Genomic DNA, 9,985 nt, shown 5'->3' with positions numbered 1-9,985 from the left:
CTTAGAACTAGAAGGGTTTTATTACCCAAAAAATGAGATTTTTTTTGAGAGAAAATGGATCTTACAAATAGCAGATTCACAATGCATATTCAAATAGAGTACCATAATTTCCAATAGTACATTTTAAAACAATAAACAATGATGTTTAAAAATCATATACTTGTTATAACTTTTAAATCTTGGCTAAGAGTTTCTCAACAAATTCTGTTACTGCTTCCATAGCAAAATCTGATATTTAAAAAAAGAAACCTTCTGGTCTAAATCATCCTCAGATAAGAATATACAGGAGCTCCTTGGTTTCCTGTTTTAAAAAAAAAAACAATCCCAGGTAGGGAATTTTATGCTTCTACCCATTTAAGGCAATAATTTTTTTATAATAAAATATATAAAAGCTTATCCTATAAGACAACAATTCTTTAGGATCTAAAGTAAAAGTTAAAAGACCTCTTGTGAAATTACAAGTTAATTCTCAAGGTATGGAAACTTCCAAGGTTCTATACAATTACCAAGACAATAAAATTTAAAAGACATGTGCTCCTATAAGATGTTATAACCGCAGTGTTTTTGATACAGTAAGCTTTAAGTAAATTAGGAAATATAATAAAATCATAAGCAGAAACTTCATTAGCTTAAAATGATTCAGTGCAACAGGAAAATCAACGAAATAAGCAAGATTAATTCACAAAACTAAATAGCAAAATGCAGTAAGATACAGTCTCTTTAAAAGTCATTCAGTTCTGAAAGGGTTTTTTTTTAAGGATTTTTATAATCAGTCTCTGCTCTTATTTCAGAGTTCCGAGAAGGTATGGGATGAATTTCTTCCCCTGAGTTTTAGTTTTTAATAATCGCAAAAGTTTGAATAGGCCATGCACCCAATGAAGAGTAATCACTAGTTCAAGGTTCAGACGCTAGGTCCACATGGGGTCGGGTCGTGGGCTCAGGGCTAGAGAAAAGCTTAGGTCAGTTTTGTAGAAAATCCCACGTGTAGAAATTGTGGGCAGGTGTTTCCCATGTCTAGGTATGTTTTTAGAAGAAACACGTGGAAAGGCAAGAGAGTAGGGAGAAAGGGGAATGTATTTCTCAAGTCTTTAGCAGCAGAGGCTGAAGCTGAAGAGGCGGAACTCAGCAAGTCGGGGCGGGGGTCGCTCCTCAGAAATCTCAGGATTTGGTAAGGCAAGAACGGAGAAGAGGTCTGCTCCGGTGAGTCAGGAAAAGAGGCGGAGATCAGAGTAGGCAGGAACGTAAGGCAGTGGTCTGTACCAGCGGGCCCGGCAGGGATGGAGTCCAGGTCAGCAGTCAGAAGCGGTGGCAGAGGCACTGGCAGGGCACCGGCGTTTTGGTTTTAAAGCCAAAAGCCAGAATTGGCTGGCCTGACCTCCCAAGGTGGTTTAGGCTGGACTGGCTGGCTGAGTCCCACGTGGAACAAAAACCTGCTATTGCTTATAGCGAAAGCATGGTGAGGAAAGCCAGTCTCCTTTTTAAAAATGTTGCTCAAAAGAGCTGAGCAAGATGGCCAAAAAGAAAGTATGGCTATAAATGCTCTCATTAGGCTATCTGGAAGATTGAGAGTTTGAATTTCAACCTTCTGGTTGCCATTATTGTTACAATTAAAAATGATAAAGACTGATATAATAAGAGAAATTAGTAGTTTAATTAAGGCCATGCTGATAGGGATAAAATCATTAGACCACACGACTGTAAGAATTCACATTGCCTCAGCCATTTTTACCTTTCGTCTCTTCCCCCGCCTGGTAGCTAAGAGGCCCACTTCCTCCTGACCCAGGAGATTTATCCCCTCTCTTACATCATCATACTTCCTGTTTACCATGAAGAATCATGGGAAATGTAGTTTCAAAGTCTCCCACATGTCCATAGGGTGTCTGCTCGACACTTCCCTGAATTTAAAACAAACAATGGGCACAATGGTAGTTGAAGATTGGATAGACTATGTGTTTGTGATTTTATGGAAAGGTGTCTGGGCTATTCCTTACCTGTGGTTTAAAGTTATATCCAGGTATTTTAGAGGGATAATGGACTTCGAATTTGCACAACCCATTTTAACAATTAACATATTGGATCTATTACATCACATGCCAGTTCTAATTTTGACTGGTTATTTTGTATACAGGTTGAGGTGGATATTATATCATATTGGGTATTGTATTAAAATCATTGTGACTTGGTGTTTCAGGGATTCTGAAACCAAAAAAATGTTAAGGTTCTTACAAATTAAGTTGGATAATTTAGAATTATGTATGCAAAACGGTTCTTTCTCTGGTCAATCCCTTGGTACTTCTCACACTGGCAACATGACTGAATATGTGAGTGAACATGGGCATTTCTGGCAAAGGTGTTCCAACAAAGGCTGAGCTAGAACAGCAGGCTCAGAGTAAGGCTGAAACCCCCATTAATCTTTTTCCTCTTCGTGATCTTCCCACCGTTTGTGAAGATGGTGTATTCCACGTCAAACAACACACTAGATTCAGGTCTGAGGATGTAGAAAGTCTAAAACGTAAGATCCCGAATTTCCATGATGACTCTGGGAAATTTGTGAAGATATTTAAAGCTTTTGTGAAACAACATGATCCAGACTTTGAGGATTGTTGGTACGTGTTAGGGGAGATCTTATCACATCATCACAGAGCAAAGTTTGTAGAGGAGATGTGAAACACAGAGGGAATGACACCATGGCCTGTAGCTTGGGAGGAACTGGACCTGAATTCAGTTCCTACATACCGCATGTTGAAACAAGTGCGAAAGTCTCTTATTCAGGTTCTAGAGAAGCATGCTAAGCATCCTAATTCTTGGAGTAAATTTGAAAAGATCAGGCAGACAGCTCTAGAGAGCCCTGCAACTTTTTTGGACAGAATCAATGAGGCAGCAGAAATGTATTTAAACATGAATATTCTAGAAAATACCACTGTAAATCATGTTAAAAGGATTTTTGTGAGAAATTCGGTTCCCCAGGTAAAGAAATTTTTTATGGACAATTACCCTGATTGGGAATTGTTGAGCCTAGATGAATTGAAACAAAAAGGACCATACGTGTTTGCCCAAGAAAAAGACAGGGGTAGTGATGACAAGGATACAATCATTGAAAATCTTAGGAAGCAATTAAGGGAGGCAAATTCTCGAGCTAATGAGAAGGAAATAAATGAAATCAAGGCGGTAGCAGCTTTACGGGCAGCAGAAAAAAGGAATAATAACAATACTTATAAGACCAATAGCAATTCAAACACTAGAAACCAGAGGCAGCAATCTTGTTATGTTTGTGGAGGTATTGGGCATTTTGCAAGGGACTGTAGATACAGAAAGAGATCATATGGGCAGAGATACAGTAATAACAATGGAAATAATCAGTATAATAATAATTATGGTTACAGGGGAAATAATTGGAATAATAGTTTCAATCAGGGAAATGGACAACAAAATGTCTTCCAATGTCAGAATGCATGCTGTCAAGGTGCACAAGCTCCTAATTTGATGACAATGTAGGAATGTATTCGCATGGGAACTCACCCCAAGTTTAGTCATGTTGTGCAGGGGAATGTTAATAATGGTAACATAAATGGAGGGACAGCTTCATTATGAAGGTGTGCTCGAAGTTCAGAAGTGATTGATCAAGGTAATGGAACTAAAGTGAATGTTGATGGAATTGTATGTGTTAAAGATGATGATAATGTAATTGTGAATAATGGAAATGGTGCACTTGGTGTTAATATTGATTTGATTGGTGATAATAAGAATTTAATAATGGTGATAAGTTGATCAGTATTAATTTAAATGGAATCAATGATAGTTTAATCAATGTGAATGATAATTTGATGAGAATTAATGATAATCTGAATGGTGTTAATGTGAAATTATCTGAATGCCAACCACCTGACCAATCAGAACCAGGCTTAGGGCTGGACCTCGAAATTGGGGGAAAAGTGATTTATATACAGGTGGTCCAGTTTCCCAGCCAGGCAGTGTTAGGTTCAAATAATGTAACCAGCTTCCTCTCAATCCTTCCAATTGAATAAATGTTACTCACGAGACAGAATTTGGATGAGGCACACAACTGAACAGAAGAGAAGCGAGTCAGCTCCAGGACTGAGTCACAAGATGGAGAGTTTTTCCATAAATCACCCCTAAATGCCCCAAACCCCTCTCGTACTTCACAAGAAGGAATCATCTCAGTAGATGGTACAAGGTTGGGCTATCCCAGATTTTTCACACACGCTATGGGAAATGCTGAATCCATGCTTTATGGGAATCCTGAGAATAAAGACTTTCTGGAAACAGCAGCCATGTCAGTGTCAGTATCTCTCCTCAGAGGGGGGAGCTCCACATTTTAGTCCACAGAAGTTTCTCCAGTTAAACCTCAGAGAAGACACTTCAGGTTGAACAGAATTCTTAGAGCATTAAATACAAAAATAAAATCCAGGAAAAAAAATGTAATTTGCTAAAAAATTCATTTGGAAAACCAAAAGGTCAACCATATCAAGGAAAATGATGAAAAGGAGCCAGGATAACTGGGGAACAGCACTAGCAGAGCTCAGACTAGGTTACAAATCAGTAGGCCAACCTAAACCTGGGGAATTGGTAAGATAATAAGGAGATAAGCAATGGGACAGCTTAAAGAAAGGAGAGTCAGCAATAACTCAGAGTCTAAGAAAGTGGCCAATAAGCTACTTGGGGGGAAACTCCTTATTTGGTAAAAACTGCTAAGAAGACTGGAATGCAGCCTGGAAGGAAATGAAGCTTAGACCATATTCTACACATTCTAGAACAAAAATGGCTCATATATGTCTCACAGTTAACAGGGAAATGTATTTAAGATATTTTATTTGCTCCCTAATAACATGTAACAACAATTTCTAACATTCAGTTTTTCTTAAACTGAGTTCCAAATTCTCTCTCCCTCTCTCCTTTCCCCCTCCCCAAGAAACTGAGCAATCCGATCTAGACTTTACATGTGCAATCTCGTAAAATATTTTTCCATATTAGTCATCTTGTGGAAGAAATCTCAAACAAAAAAAAGAAGAAGAAAAGGGAAATATGTTTTGGTCTGAATTCAGCCTCCATCAGTTCTTTCTCTGGAAGCAGATGGTTTTTTTCTCATCAGGAGTTCTCTGGGATTATCTTACAACACTGAATTGGAGAGAAGAGCTGAGTCATTTGTGGCTACTGACCATAAAATGTTGCTCTTCTCATATAAAATGTTCTGCTGGTTCTGCTCATACTTTGTATTAGTGCATGGAAGTCTTCCCAGGTTTCTCTGAAATTATCCTGCTTGTTATTTCACAGAGCCCAACAGGGAGACATCATAATCACATACCACAACGTGTTGGGCCGTTCCTCAATTAAGGCATATCCCTCCATTTCCAATTCTTTGCTATCACAAAAAGATTTGCTAAATCATTATCTTTCCCCCTCTTGGGGATCTCTTTGGGACTTTCCTAGATCACAGGGTATGCACAATTTAAAAACTCTTTGGGCAGAGTTCCAATTGGTCCTCCAAATGGTAGTAGATCAATTCACAACTCCACCAACAGTACATGAGTATCTCAGTTTTCACACATCTCTGAATTGATAATTTTCTTTTTCTATCTTAATTGACAGGTGAGAGATGGTGCCTCTGAGCTGCTTTACTTTGAAGTTCTAGGACACAAATTCTTAACTGAATTCAAGATAGAGGCAATGATAAAAAAAAAAGGGAAAAGTTTGATAAGTTGAAACTGAAAAACTTCTGCAGAGACAACATTCATTCATCAAATAAATGCACATAAACCATCAGCATTTCTATACATTTCCAACACATTAGAGCAGCAAGCATTAGAAAGAGAAACACCATTTAAAATCACCCTAGTCAATATAAAATACTTAGGAATCTATCTACCAAAAGAAACACAGGAATTATATGAACACAACTACAAAACACTTTCCAAACAATTAAAACTAGATCTAAACAATTGGAAAAACATTGATTGCTCATGGGTAGGACGAGCTAACATAATAAAAGTGACCATTCTACCCAAATTAATTTACCTATTTAGTGCCATCCCTATCAAACTACCCAAAAACTTTTTTACTGAATTAGAAAAATTTTAACAAAGTTCATTTGGAAGAACAAAAGATCAAGAATATCAAGGGAAATAATGAAAAAAAAGTGAAGGAAAGTGGCCTAGCAGTACCACATATTAAACTATACTATAAAGCAGGTGTCATCAAAACAATATGGTACTGGGGGCAGCGGGGTAGCTCAGTGGATTGAGAGTCAGGCCTAGGGATGGGAGGTCCTAGGTTCAAATCTGGCCTCAGAAACTTCCAGGCTGTGACCCTGGGCAAGTCACTTGACCCCCATTGCCTACCCTTACCACTCTCCTAACTAGGAGCCAATACACAGAAGTTAATGGTTGAAAAAAAAAACGATATAGTACTGGCTAAGAGACAGAAAGGAGAATCAGTGGAATAGACTTGGGATAAATGATGTCAGCAAGACAGTGTATGATAAACCCAAAGAGCCCAACTTTTGGGACAAAAATCCACTATTTGACAAAAACTGTTGAGAAAATTGGAAAACAATATGGGAGAGATTAGGCTTAGATCAACATCTCACACCCTACACCAAGATAAACTCAGAATGGGTGAATGACTTGAATATATAGAAGGAAACTATAAGAAAATTAGGTGAGCACAGGATAGCATACCTGTGAGATCTATGGGAAAGGGAAATTTTTTTAAAACGAAGCAAGAGTTAGAAAAAATTACAAAATGGAAAATAATTTTGATTATATTAAATTAAAAAGTTTTGTTACAAACAAAAACAATGCACCAAAATCAGAAGGGAAATAACTGGGAAAAAATCTTTATAACAAAAAACTCTAGGGGTCTAATTACTCAGATATACAAGGAGCTAAATCAATTGTATAAAAACATCAAGCCATTCCCCAATTAATGGGCAATGAACATTAATAGGCAATTTTCAGATAAAGAAATCAAAACTATCAATAGGTACATGAGAAAGTGTTCTAAATGTCTAATAATTAGAGAAATGCAAATGAAAACAACTCTGAGGTACTACCTCACACCTAGGAGATTGGCTAAAATGACAGCAGGGGAGAGTAATGAATGTTGGAGGGGATGTGGCAAAATTGGGACATTAATGCATTGCTGGTGGAGTTGTGAACTGATCCAACCATTCTGCTTGGCAATTTGGAACTATGCCCAAAGAGCTCTAAAAGACTGCCTGCCCTTCAATCCAGCCATAGCATTGCTGGGTTTGTACCCCAAAGAGATCATAGATAAAAAGATTTGTACAAAAATATTTATAGCCGTGCTTTTTGTGGTGGCAAAAAACTGGAAAATGAGGGTATGCCCTTCAATTGGGGAATGGCTGAACAAATTGTGGTATCTGCTGGTGATGGAATACTATTGTGCTCAAAGGAATAACAAACTGGAGGAATTCCATGTGAACTGGAAAGACCTCCAGGAATTGATGCAGAGTGAAAAGAGCAGAACCAGGATAACTTTGTATACAGAGACTGATACACTGTGGTAAAATAGAATGCAATGGACTTCTGTACTCGCAGCAATGTAATGACCCAGGACAATTCTGAGGGGTTTATGGGAAAGAACATTACTCACATTCAGAGGAAGAACTGCAGGAGTGGAAACACAGAAGAAAAACAACTGCTTGAACACATGGGTTGATGGGTTCATGATTAGGGATGTAGACTCGGAAACAACCACACCAAAACAACTATCAATATTATGTAAATAAGTCTTGATTGATTACACATGTTAAAAACAGTGAAAATGTGCGTTGGATATGGGGGGGTGAAGAGGGGGTGAAGGGGAAAGTAAAAACAAGAATCATATAACCATGGCAAATTTTTCTAAAAAAAAAAAATATATATATATATGTATATATATGTATATATATATATATATATGGTTAATCCTGCCCTCATAATCTAGTTAGGTTCTAAGTAGGGCTACTTAAGTTATTGTTAACCAAAGCTTTAACTCCAAGTAGGCAAAGAGAAAAACTGATTCCCTTTTCACAAGTGTAAACTCAGAATACACAAAAAGAACCAAATATTTCCTTTCACAGCTTAGGTCCTTATCAATCCCACAAGGATTGTTGGTCTCCTTGACCTTGTGCTTCTCTGAACTATGCAGTAGCTCTTTTGTGATAGCTTCTTCTGAAATCAGACACAATTATTAGTTAAAGCCCCATAATATTTAACCAATGGCAGACTTCCAGTCTAAAGCTTTTGGGTATGCATTGGTATTAGGGCTAATAGATATTGTAAACTCATCCTTCAAAATAAAAAAATGAATGCTGATTACATGTACTCAAGTACAAAAAATAAGAGGAAAAAAACAATTATCCTATTGAAAATATAAAGAAAAACAATAAAAATCAGAAATTTATATTTTACATTCCCTTTGACAATAGGTCAGACAGAGACATAGCACAAGGATTTTTTCTCTCAAAAGCGAGCTCTATTTCCTTTCTAACTTGGCCATGATCCACAGTGCAAGTATACATCATTCTTAAACAGGACATAGAGCTAATAACAAAAACATACTAACTGAAGGTAATATTATATAATGGAACATCTTAGATTAATATGTGTAATAATTAAAATAGGGTTGCCAAATGTAATAGTCAAAATTTTGGTTTGACAAAACTAATAATGGTTAAAAAGAATTGTTGGGGTCACCATTTATAAAAGTAACTCTTAAGTCACATGGATATTAGACACTTTAGTAGCTTTATTACAGCAGGGTAGAGGTAGTAAAGAGGGAAATGTAAGGAGTTAGAAAATATTGCCTAGCTAAATTAACTAAGGCCAGATCCAAGTGCCTCACCAGAGAGTGTCCCAACAAAGACGGAAGAGCTGAAAAGTCAGTGTCTCCTCAATCCAACCGAGTTACCAAAGCTGAACTCCTCAAGTCACCAATGCAGAATCTCCAACACAGAAGTCTTCCAGTGCAGAAGTGCCACACAGAAGAATCCCTCTTACAGGAAGGGCCACCAAGACAGCAGAAATCCAATGCAGAGACACCAGTGGAGAAGTCCTCCCTCAACAAGAGCCACCAAGGAAATAGAATGAATCAGAATGCCCTCGGCTGGCTTTTTACAAGTACTTTTCTCCACATCACTTCCTGTCTCTGTAGTTCGTCCTTCTTTTCACTGTGGGCTGGTCTATCACATCTCAGGAACCAATGAAAGTTTCTTAATTTGCCTGGCACTGCCCGCCTGTGGGATCTATCTCTTGTCCTCTGAGGGTGTGAACTTTTATCAAAAGGAGTCTCAAGTTCCTGACTGATTAAGTTAAAAGGGTCAAGCACTCAAAGTACTTGGTTAAAATAAAAAAAATTCCCTTCCACATATGTAAACTTAAAAGCAAACTTAAATCTGAAAACAAACAAGTAGCAAAAAAATACATATGATAGGGTCCAGGGCATGGAGGGGTAGAGTCTTGATATAGGATGGGGCTCCAGACCCAACACTCACATCTGGGAGCCAGGAAGCCCCCTTGGGCTGGTCAGGTGAGTTACCGTGGCTTCCAGTATGTTGTAGGGACTAGGTGACAGGTAAGGGTAGTGGATAGTGTGGGTGGAGACCAGGGACCCCTGCTGTGATTTTTCCCCTTGAGATACTCCTTAGGGAGCTGCCTTAGCAAGACATCCAATTAGGTTTCAGCTCTGTGGGGCCCCCTGCTGTGAAGCAGGGGGGTGGAGGGGGACTTGAGATCAGCCCTTCTCTGAGCACACTGGCTGTGGCTGCACCGAGATGCTGGTACCAGGAGGGGAAATCTTGCTTTCTACTCTCTAACATCCCACCCCCACCTAAGCTAAGCCTGGGGCCACCTGGGGGCTTAAAACTGGCTCATAGGATTATTCTCTTTAGGAAAGCCAAGATATTATCTGACCAAGATCTATGGCAGCTGCAGTCTTTTCTACTTGAGGTGGGAGGCAGGTAGTG

Source organism: Gracilinanus agilis, chromosome 4, assembly GCF_016433145.1.
Source record: "Gracilinanus agilis isolate LMUSP501 chromosome 4, AgileGrace, whole genome shotgun sequence".
NCBI lineage: Eukaryota > Metazoa > Chordata > Mammalia > Didelphimorphia > Didelphidae > Gracilinanus > Gracilinanus agilis.
The sequence above is the reverse complement of the archived record's forward strand: the minus strand, read 5'-3'. Positions refer to the sequence as shown.